An 11,800-nucleotide genomic window follows, 5' to 3' on the forward strand; every position below is an offset into this window, starting at 1 on the left:
TATGACACTGCTGCAGAGTTTGTCCCTCAGAACCCTCTGAACCCTGGAAAGCAGTGTGTTAGCACTCCTGCCCCTCCAGGTAGCAGCTCACATGCGCCCACACCTATGCCTGCTCTCTGGAAACAAGGTACGTTCTGTCCCAGTAAACGTGACTGCTATGGGACAAGTCTCTGGCAGGAGCTGGGAGACTGACCTGTTCTGAGGCTGCCCCTGGAGTGTGGGTTGCAAGCATCTCCCCCAAATAGTTGGGATGCACCTAGAGCAAGGCCAGTCATGAGCTCCCACAAGGATGTCCACAGCCCTGTGAGAAGTGGCTAGTCTCCTGCTGAGAACCGAACAGACTAAAGCCCCCCTCTGATCTGAAGGAGACGAAGTCCCATAGACCCCTCTGATGGGAGTGGAAGTCTTAGGCAGGAATGCCAGGTGAGGACCACCAACATCGCTGATAGCATGAACCTGTTCCCCTCCTGCAAATCAACAGAAAGCCCAGCAGCAGCAAGCCAAGGCCTTGCCAACCTTTCTCCCGTGCCTGCCCCTGGCAGCACAGCACTCAGGCTGCCAAAGGGTCCAGCAAAAAGAGAACAAATAATAGAAAGCTCATAAGACAGCTCACCCCACTCCCGCTCAGCCTCCAAAGACAGGCCAAGGGGGCCCTCATTCTCATCCCCCATGGTGTATTTCTCATTGCTCAGCCCCAGGGTTCCTGCACCCAGAAATGCAGGACCTCACCCCCAAGCCTCGGCCTTCATACACACAGTGACAGCAACTTGTCGGTGGTGGCTGAGACAATTCACAAACAATTCCGAGAGCTGCATTTCTCTGCAGTGAAATAAGACCCAAGCCCAGGAAGTCATTAGGAACCCAAGAGGCAGGCCTGTATTACTGGTGCCCCCCCCCCAATGCTAGCCAGTATTCCTAGGAGGGGTTCCATTGTCCTCCACGAGTCCTCGAAGGTCACTGCCCAAATGTCACACATCTTTTACTGGACTCCACCACCCACCACAGACCAGCATGGCCTCTTCCCAGTGGGACTTCCAAGCATGTGCCAGGCCTTTCCATGTGTTATCTGTGAGTGCCAAGGTGAGGTGAGGTGCAGACTGGTGTTTAGCTCCTCAAATCACCAGGCCTGGTGCAAGGACAGGGCTTGAGACAGGGCTCTGTCACTAGTCACCGGAAGGGGGGAGGCTTCTATCCCCATCCTCATCCGGGTGCTATACACCAAACCCCTATGGTCCGGGACCTAGACAAGCAGAGGCAGGAGTCTGGCTTTTTCTATCTGAGAGAAGAGCAGCCTCCTAGGGGCCTCTTGCACCACCCCCATCGGACCACTGGCCTGGGGCCTCCTGCAGGGGCCTAGGAGCCTGCCTACCAATCTGGGGTACTGTAGAGCTTCTGGGGACTGAGCCTGCCTTGGCTTCTCCACAGCCACATGTTTCCAATCCCTTCCCCGGCCCCTCTCCCCAGCCCCAGCCCCTTCCCATTTCCGCTCAGCCATCCACTCCATGTGGAACTCATTAAGAGACCCTCAGGGCTCTCGTAACCCAACTCTGGCCTGGGCTTGGGGAGAGAGATCTGTCCGTAGCCTGCAAGCAGAGACTCAGCCTCCCCATGGTCACCCCACAACATCTCTCTCTGGCCCTGAGTAGCTCTAAGCTGAGAGAGCACGAACACACACACACACACACACAACCTGGCTATGACCAAGAGTCAGCCATCCTGAGGAAGGAAGTACAGCCAGGCCATCTCGGCTCTTCCTGTCCTCTCCTTTTAAATAACCCAGCCTCCTCAGTGAGTACCCCAGCCTCCTCAGCAGCTGGGTTGGAGCCCTGATCCTAGTGGGCAGCTGGACCCATGTCAAAGGCGAAGCTCAGTGTCTCTGAGGGCAGACTTTTGAGGCTTCTGAACCACTGACTTGATGACCTTCAGCTTCCTGTCTGAAAAATGGGAATGTCCAGGGAAGAAATCAATGCCGTGTAGAATAGCCACCAAGCAAACATAAGGCCACATTCTCTTGAAAGCCCATTCCTTGGAGGTTATGCATGCATAGACAGACAGACAGACAGACAGACAGACAGACAGACAGACAGACAGACAGAAACCTGATGTTGATCACTCTGATCACCAGAGTTTGGGAAACACCAGGATGGGTGTGTATAGCTGACACCCTCCCTGTAGGACTTACTTGTCAGAGCCTTCAATGCATACTTACACAGTGGAATTGATTCCAGATGTGTGACCACATGACCTTTAGTGTAGAGGTGTACCTAGCGAGCCTAGAGTTGTGTGGAATCCATTCTGGAAAGTACTATAGGTAAGACTGTCAGAGGCCCCTAATAAGAAAGACTCCTGCGGATCTGAGCAGTAATTTCTTTCTGGCTGTTAGGAAAAGTGGACACTGAATGGTGGTGACAACTAAGGAGGGAGCAGAAGCCCATGGGGGCAGGGGATGTCCATGGTCAGGGCAGGAGTCAGGCCAGGGGCCCTGGTGACTCTCCACCTAATCGTCCTTCCTCATGGGAGAACAGGCAAGTGGGTGGGACAGCACTAGGTGCTGGGGCCTGGGCCGTCAGGCAGGGCCTTTCCCATGCAATGAGACCTGCACAGGCAGGCCCAGGGTGTTGGGAGTGTCCGCACTGCCACCCCACAGCAATATCAGCCCGGGGATGGGGCAGCCACTGGTTCAAGGTTCAAAATTCAAAAGAGTTCCTTTGTCTCTGCTTCCCACCCAGCTGGGGCCAGCCTCTGCCCAGAGCCCACTCTACCTACATGTTGGCACGGGTACCCCTCACGCTCCTGGATCTCTGCTCCAGAAGGCCTCCCCACCAGGGTACTCCACTAACTAGTCTGCCCTCTCTCCTGTCTGACGGAACACAAGACACTCAAGAGGGATAAGCAGGGAGGGCTAGGGCTTTCACACACACGCACACCAATCCTGTCTCAAGGTGGGTTTGCAAGGCATCCTACAACCCACTTTACAGAGAAAGAAACAGGTTGGGGAGAGGCAGTAATGGCTTCAGGTAGGAAGCAACTACCTCAGCTTAGGCTTTCCAGTTAACACCTCACCCAGTTTCACCCCTACTCTGTCTTGAAAGTTGCAGCAGGGCCCAGCAGGTGTCTGTACTTGATCTGAACCAACACAGTTTGACCAGGCCAAGACTACTGCTGCATACAGAGAAAAGAACAGGGTCTGTGCTCAGCCAGCCCCCTTGGCCACAGAGAGTTTCTCCAGTATAAGAACCTGCCAGGCATCCCTCTTCCCTCTGGGAGTTAGCTAGGCAGATGGAGAGATGGAGGGCCACGGGCTGGAGCCCTGCTTGGAGCCATCTAATTGGCAACATAGCTACGTCTTTTCAGCTCTCCGGGTCTTTGTGTGGGCCTGGGAGCTGCCTGGGAGTCCAGCATCTGGGCAGAATCTGGGCCCTGAGGAGTCCAGCTACTTCTTGCCCTGAGTCCTGCACTGAGACAGTGTTCCTGGGCCAGCCGCTGTTTCAGAATCTCCGCTGAATGCCTAGAGTCAAGCATCTCCTTAGGACCCGTTCCCCTGCCCCAGGGGCCAGGCAATGGGGGTCAGAGCTATTGTTTTGTTGTTGTGTTTTGTTTTTGTTTTCTTGCTCCTGCTCCTCCTCCTCCTCCTCTTTACTTTTTATTTTTTATTTTTATTTTTTTAAGGAGACAGGATCTCACTATGTAGCTCTGGCTGTCCTAGAACTCACCATATAGACCAGGCTGGCTTTGAACTCACAAGGATGAGAGATCAGCTGCCCCTGTCTCCCGAGAGCTGGGATTAAAGGTATGTGCTACTGTGCCTGGCTGGCTCATGCTGTCTTCTGAGACTTCATGAGCTATAATAGATAGATGCCAGGAGAAAGACGAGGTGGCTTCCAGCAAAGCTTGCCTCTTGCCCATCCTGTCCTCACATTAGAGATCATTCAGAGCTCACTGAATCTCTGCCCTGCCAACAATCTTTTGCATGTTTCATGAGATGGAGGGGGCCTGCCTTGGGAGGGACACTTGCTAATGTACCAGGAGTAGGACTGGGTGCAGCCAGGCCAGATAGCACATCCTCCCACCCCCAACCTATTTCCTGGTGTCACCAACCTGGGGTCAGGCCACCTAGCTCCAGGACAGCCCAGCTTGTCTGAGGTGTACTAGGCGTGACACCTGGGACAGGGACCTCAAGCCGGCACCCGTGTCTGGGCCAGGCCAGGTGGTTCCCAGGCCATTTCCTCAGCATCATCATGGTCCTCGTCATTGCCACCATCATTGTCTCATGGGAGGGATTCCTGAAAAACAGGGCTGCGTGGGCTGGGAGGGAGGGGTACAGACAGGCCCAGGCGACAGGCAGATGCTAATAAGGCAATTAGGCCTAACAGCTACAGAGAGACCTGCCCACCCAAGACAAGCCCAGCCCAGGCCCCTGGCATATCCGCCAGCCCAGGCCAGGTGCCCTGGGAATTTCTGGCCTGCTCCACCCTCGCCACCTCAGAGGTGGGACTGGCTTTGATAGGCAAGTACCTTTCACTCCTGCTTCTCTAGTTCAAAAACCACACGAGCCTAGAAAGATAGAACCAGCGACCTCTAACTCCATCGCTGCTTTTTACAAATGAGTTTGCGGGCTTAGAGGGGCCCCAGCCCATCTAAGGTAGCCATTAAAGGACCAGAAGCTTGGTGCCAGAGGCCAAGACTGGCATGGTGAGCAGTGGCTGGCAGCCAAATGCCCTGCTCCCCAAAGATGTCCTCATGGGTGGGCTCATGGGAGTGCTGCCCCTAGCCAGAGACTGTCAGGAGGAGAGACAGCATGCTTAGAATTTTGGGAAAGGGGGATACTTCAAGACAGCGACCCCTTTCCCTCTCTGCCCAGCCTACCTCTGAGGCCCAAGAAAAAATGTCAACAGCCTATCTGATTCTCCTGACTCTCTAAGGATGACTTCAGTGTCAGAAGATGGGGCATCCGGCTGAGTCAAAAACCCTCCACACCCCTCTTTCAGGTTTAAGGGCTGCTGGTATGGGTCTGGAAACCGCACTCAGAACCCCAAGAATTTAACAACCACAACGAGGCTAGAGTTCTGGTCTAGCCTGTGGAAGAAGGGTATGCCATCCTGTTCCTGGCAGGGGAGGGACAAGCTCTGACAGGGCTTGAGGCCCTGCCCTGGGGGGAGAGCAGAGGCTAATGGCAGGGAGCCTTTGGGCTCCAGGGACTCCTACTGAGCAACTCCAGGTAGGTCAGACAGGACATAGTAAAGGCCACGTGGGGAATGGAAGTTAGAGGCTGCTCTAGTTATACCATTTGGCAGGGGAGGCCCCAAAACATTTGAAGTCATAGGAGCATGCTGGGGTGGGTTCTAATCCCGACAGAGCCACTCTGCGGGTATCTACTCAGGTCTAGGAGGGGACAGGAGAGTCTGGGGAAGGAAACCCTAGAAGATGCATTCTAGCACAGGGAATGATAGTGCCCTGCCCATCCATACACCCAAGCGAGAACGGGCACGGGGTCTGAGAGGAAGCTGGGTAGACCTTGGCAGAGTCTAGCCAAAGGGAATGTGGAGGGCAGCTGAGACCCTGAGGTAAAAGAGTCAGGGCTAGACTGGCCACAAGTGGTGGGGGTGGGGGCAGCTGCGGCTTGGACCTAAGGCAGGACCAGCTCACTGTGGTTCTTAGACATGCTGAGGGCAGTGGGTAGCAGAGCTATAGAGCTGGAGACAGGAAGTCTGGATAGGGACTGGAGGGACCCACGGGAAAGGGCAGAAGGCCAGGCTGTGGAGTAGTACCTGAGTCCAATAGTCTCCAGGTCGTGGGTACATTACCCACGTTTGCTGTAGAAGTAGAAAACCTCCCCCTGTGGGGCTGCCTCCCACTCTCAGTCCTCCCCACTGTCCTAGTCCTCTGACCTGGGGTACTGGGGGGCAGAGCAGAGGAGCCTGGAACCTGGCAAAGGAAGAGGAGGTCTGGATTTTAGTCCTTGACCATGGTTTGACTCGTGACCATGGGCCTCAGTTTCTTCATCTGTCAGCAAAGCTGGCAGCATTCCCAGCGCTGACACAAAGCCCAGATGGGAGGCCAAGAGGGAATGTTAGACACAGTCAGATGTGCACCTGGCCATTAAAGCCCAAGGGGGCCCCGTGTGTGGGAACTCATACTGGGAGCCCCAGGCAGTCTTCCACCCTCTCCCTAGCCCGCCCTTCCCACTTGCTCATGTTTATATGTTTCCTTCCCATCACCTGGGCCACCATGACTCACCCCAGGCCCCGTGGGTATATGAGTAACTGGCTGGGACCAGAGCCAAGCCAGTGGGCAAGACACTTCCCTTCTTGTGCCTCAGCTTTCCCATCTGTAGAATGGTCAGAGCCCTGTTCCACTCACCTCATTGAGGAATGTGGGGCAATTGCAGGGCAGAGAAGGTGAAAGCAAGAGATGCCCTGGATAGAGGGCAGTGCAGGTCTCACCTGCCCGGGGCCGACCAGCCCAACAGTCCCTATCTTCTCAGGGATTCCAGGAACTTGGAATGACAGGTGGGCCTGGCTTGACACTGGCTGGCAGGACTCTGGGGATAAAACAGACCAGCCCACAGAACCAGTTGTCTCTAAGTGGGTAAAGGACAGGAACTTCCATATCCTGTAAGGGTGAATCTGGAGCTTTGGACAGATCCTACCAGGCAGAGAGACAGCCTGCCTTGGGGGAACCTAGGGGAACTGGAGATGCGATGGGTGCTGTGGGATAGACAGAGAGGATAGGGACTGAAGTGAAGCTTGAGAGTTCAAGGCCAGCCGTACTACAAAGTGATACCCTTTCTCAAAAACAAAACGCTCTAGAGATATAGGCAAAGTGCTCGTCTATTGTGCGAGAGCTGGTAAGTTATCTCCGCAGAACTGGGAGGAAGGTGGGATGAGTTCAGAGGGTGGGGACAGAGTCTGGAACAGGGAGTGGGAGGGTCAGGATGAGGTGGTGGGGAGAGGCCAGAGCTGGTATGGCTGTGAATTAAGAGTCCACCACAAAGGCAGCCTGTGTTTGCAGTACCAGGGCCTGAGTATGGAGTACGGAGTCAGAGAGCAACTGTGGGAATCGGTTCTCCATTTCTGTCGCGTGAGTCCCAGGGATCTATCTCAAACATACACCCAACCTCAGCATTGAGTGCCTGTATCCGATGAGCTGCTTCACCAGCCCCTACTATTTATTTCTGAGCCAGGTTCTCACTAAGTTGCCCACGCTGGCCTTCAGTTCACTCTCAGTCTAGTCAGGTCTTGTGAGCCTCCCACATCAGCCTCCTGGATAGCTGGAGACTCCAGACCTTTGTCACCAGGACTGACTGGCTGCAGATAGGTTTTGTGTCCTTTTTTTTTTTCTTTTTTTTTTTTTTAAAGATGTATTTATTTATTATATGTAAGTACTCTGTAGCTGTCCTCAGACGCACAGGAAGAGGGCGTCAGACCTCATTTCGGGTGGTTGTGAGCCACCATGTGGTTGCTGGGATTTGAACTCTGGACCTTCGGAAGAGCAGTCGCTGTAAAGAATGTGAAGCCAAGCCAGGCGTGGTGATGCACGCCTTTAATTCCAGCACTTGGGAGGCAGAGGCAGGCAGATTTCTGAGTTCGAGGCCAGCCTAGTCTTCCCAGTGAGTTCCAGGACATCCAGGGCTACACAGAGAAACCCTGTCTCAAAAAAAAAAAAAAAAAAAAAAAAAAATGAAGCCAGGGGGCTGGAGAGATGGCTCAGCGGTTAAGAACACTGACTGCTCTTCCAGGGGTCCTGAGTTCAATTCCCAACAACCACATGGTGGCTCACAACCATCTGTAATGGGATCTGATGCCCTCTTTTGGTGTGTCTGAAGACCGCTACAGTGTATTATATACATAAAATAAATAATTCTTAAAAACAAACAAACAAAAGAATGTGAAGCCAGGATCTGGCTTAGCAAGAAGTGTTACAATTGACTAGTAATGTCTGCCTGGAATAAAACACAGATGGCTGCCCCACTCGGATTCCTGCCTCCTATTTTCCATTCTCAGACTGGCCTCTGGAGATGGGGACTCCATGTAGAGAGGTTCTGCCCTGTCCTGCTGGGTAAGGAGGATTTGCACTCATCTGATCTTATCTGAATGCCTGGTCCTGTTTCGTATCTTTCCTGGTACAGAGCAGGTTCTCCAAAAATGTTTGAGAAGGAGCAGATGGAAGGCTAGCCTCAGACCAGTCATTTTTTCTCTCTCCTCTTTGCTTTCTCAAGGCAGCCTTGGGGATCAGATCCCCACAGATTGCCCAGGGCCATCATGTCTTGTACTCTGGCCTGGACATGGCCCTATCTCTTGCTCTGGTTGTCTGTTCCCCAAGGCTCTGCATTCTCAACTGCTCTGCCCACACATCTGGGCATATGTGGCTCCCAGCTACCCTGGGCCCTAGGATTTATCATCTGGGGCCAGGAAGAAGGCAGGGGACAAGCCAAGGGTAGAATCTTCTTCCTTCAAGAACTTCAAACCACTGAGACCCTAGAACTAGCCAACAGGAGACAATGAGACTGGTGGGTAGGAGTAGGAGTGTGGTTCCCACGGGGTTGGTGGGACAGCCCCTCTGGCTGGCCTGCCTGACCTACCTAACAGGAGCAGCAAATGCCAGAGAGAGGGGCTGGGTGTGTGTATGTGTATAACAATGTATGTACATGCTGTCTACCTTTTCTATATGTACTTAGGTACCTGTGATATATATCTATGATACATATCTATGAGATGTGTGCATGTGTGTGTGTCTCGTCTCATAGGTAGATCCATGTCTTGGGAGCTGTGTTGTCTATTTTTGAAAGTATATATGTATATGCGTGTAGAGATGCAAACATATGAGCATGTGTGGCAAGAGATCTGTTCAGGACTTGTCTTTCTTTTTTTTCTTTTTCTTTCTTTCTTTCTTTTTTTTTTTTTTTTAAGATTTATGCCAGGCAGTAGTGGCACATACCTTTAATCCCAGCACTTGGGAGGCAGAGGCAGGCAGATTTCTAAGTTCAAGGCCAGCCTGGTCTACAAAGTGAGTACCAAGACAGCCAGGACTGTACAGAGAAACACTGTCTCAAACAAACAAACAAACTAACAAAAAAACAAAACAAAACAAAACAAAACAAACAAACAAAAAGATTTATCTATTTTATGTAATGAGTACACTGTAGCTGTACATGTGGTTGTGAATCTTCATGTGGTTGTTGAGAATTAAATTTAGGACCTCTGCTCACTCCGGTCAGCCCCAAGATTTATTATTATATGTAAGTACACTGTAGCTGTCTTCAGACGCACCAGAAGAGGGCATCAGATCTCATTAGAGATGGTTGTGAGCCACCATGTGGTTGGTGGGATTTGAACTCAGGACCTTCAGAAGAGCAGTCAGTGTTCTTACCTACTGAGCCATCTAGCCAGCCTCAGGACCAACTTTTCACAGATCATTCCTGACCTACTTGTTTGGGCATTATCTCCCCAGGTAAGTGACCCACTGAGGGCTGAGCAAACTGCCCGGGGCTTGGGGCAAGCAAAATGAGCGAGTTTCGCGGGCAGCATGGGGAGCCTCACGGGGCACTGGATGGCTGAGCCAGCGGCAGGCAGCAGGACTCACCGACTGCACTGTCCTCACTGCCCTAGCACTGCTCATTTCCCATACGTGATGGTAGACAGGGCTGCTCACAAGCCAACCCTCTTAGCTGGAATCACAGTATACACCATAGGCCCAGCAGTCAGGAGGCTGAAACAGGGATTGTAATTTGAAGCCAGTCTGGGCTACAACCCAGACTACAAAAGAGAGGTCTTGTCAAAAAAAAAAAAAAAAAAAAAAAAAAAGCCACAAACAAGAAACAAAGGTTGCAGAAAGAAGGAGAATAGGAATTCAACCTAAACACATCTAGCTTCTTCAGAGGACAAGAAAGTGACCCCTCCCTACAGGCTCAAAACATGATGGTCCATCTTGAAGAAATCTGCAAGCACCAGAGGAAGTCTGTTTCAAAGATGCTTAAACTGACACAGCCATGGGGTCACCGAGCCACACTGGGGGAGGAGGAGGTACACCCCAATTCACATCTGTTCTTGGGGATCTGCAACTCCTCCTAGAACACAACAAAAGGCAGGAAACGGCCCCGCAGCACAGCCAGGCTTGTCCTCCTCCGTCATTCGGGATTGAATGTGCACACCCAGGGAAGGCAGCTGCAAACGTGCCTTGTGGGTTCCAGGTAATTAGGGATGAGACAGGGACAGAGGAAGTGGAGGACCACAGATGCCACTGGGCATCCAGACTGAAGAAGTCTGTAGGGGTGTTGCCTGGTAGCTGTGATGGAACGCAGACCGGATGGGGACAAGGGTCCTGCAAGCTCACAGCAGCGAATCTGGACAGGGACACCTAAGCTGAGATCAGAGAGTAGACAAAGGCTAGGGGGGGAAAAAAAAGTGAGTTTTTGTAGTTGACAGTTGTTGTGTAACAGTTTCCTCTGGGATTGAAATACTCCATCCTTCAGGGAAGCTACTTAAACAGGAAGGTAAACAACTCAAAATAGCTTCAGGAAGTCCCTGACACCGACCAGATTCACTAGGCCCCTCCCCATCAGACTAAGCAAGAAAAGCTGAGAGTCCCTCTAGGAAGACCAGAGCCCAGAGCCCAGAGGCAAAGAAGACCAAAACAGCTGCCTGGAAGCAGCATAAACTACCCCAGCTACCTGGAAGAGGTCTAGAACCACTGAGTCACTTGGAAAGGACTCTCTCCGACCTGTTGAGTTGCCCGTAGGCTGTGCAGTGTGCTCCAAGTTCCCAGCTTTTGTGAACTGTCACCCTCGCTGGAGTGGGCTTTGGTGATACAGCGGTCTCTGAGTCATTTCTGCTCCTGTAAGTGACCACAATAAAACTCATACTTCACCAAGGTGAACTTTGGAGGTATCCATACTTTGGTCTGGAGTAGGCTTCCTAGCTGGGGCGAGCCAGATGTGTTTGCTGAGATCTCCTCAAGAATTCTTGTCACAACGGTGCAAAGGCCTGGAGGTGTGGACGAGGCTCTGCCTGCAAAGAGCTAAAGTAAATCCACCCTACAAACCACCTGGGGGCTCTGCTTATCCTGGGGGGTACAGACCTGTGAGGGAAGCCTTTGTCTGTTCTTCCTTTCCGTCAGGGACACCTTGGTAGGCTAGGCACTTCTCTGAGATGCAGGAGGGACTAGAGAGAATGAGGTACCAGGTCTCCAGCAAAACAAACAAACATCTGTTCCAAGGGCCTTCTCCCAGTCCCTTGGAGGGAGGCTCGTGGATTCTGGGTGTCCACTCAGAAGCAAGGTTTTGGGACTTCCCTCCAGCCTGGGTGGGTGGAGGCCCTGATCCTGCCAGCATCTCTCACAGGCTGCCTTTGCTGTTCTTTGTCTCCATAGTCAACCCCTCCCCCATATGGTCTCCCTCATCCAAACTCTGATGCTTTTTCCATACTTACTCAGTACACCCCTCCCCAACTGGGGGCCCTCTCCAGTTTCCAGCATCCTGCAGGTGTGTGTCCCTTTGAGGGACTCCAGAGGGGAGAAAGCCAGCCAGTGAGAGAGATATCATGGCTAACGTAAGGAATGGCAGGCTCTCTAGCCTTTCTCTAGGGCATGGGGTGGAACTATGGGTGCACCCAAAAGATGTCTTCTTTCAGTGGAGCCATCACTGGGCAGAACCTAGCCAGTTCTCCCCACCTTCCATTCAGAGACCCTCAGAAGCAAACACATCTGCACACAATGGGACCCAGCCTTGCCTGAGGGCAGCAGGAGACTCTTGTTAATGTGACTCTGGCTTGCCCCTGGGGGGGTGGGGGGATGTCATCATCAT

This window comes from Mus caroli, chromosome 9 (genome assembly GCF_900094665.2).
Source record: "Mus caroli chromosome 9, CAROLI_EIJ_v1.1, whole genome shotgun sequence".
Classification (NCBI taxonomy): domain Eukaryota; kingdom Metazoa; phylum Chordata; class Mammalia; order Rodentia; family Muridae; genus Mus; species Mus caroli.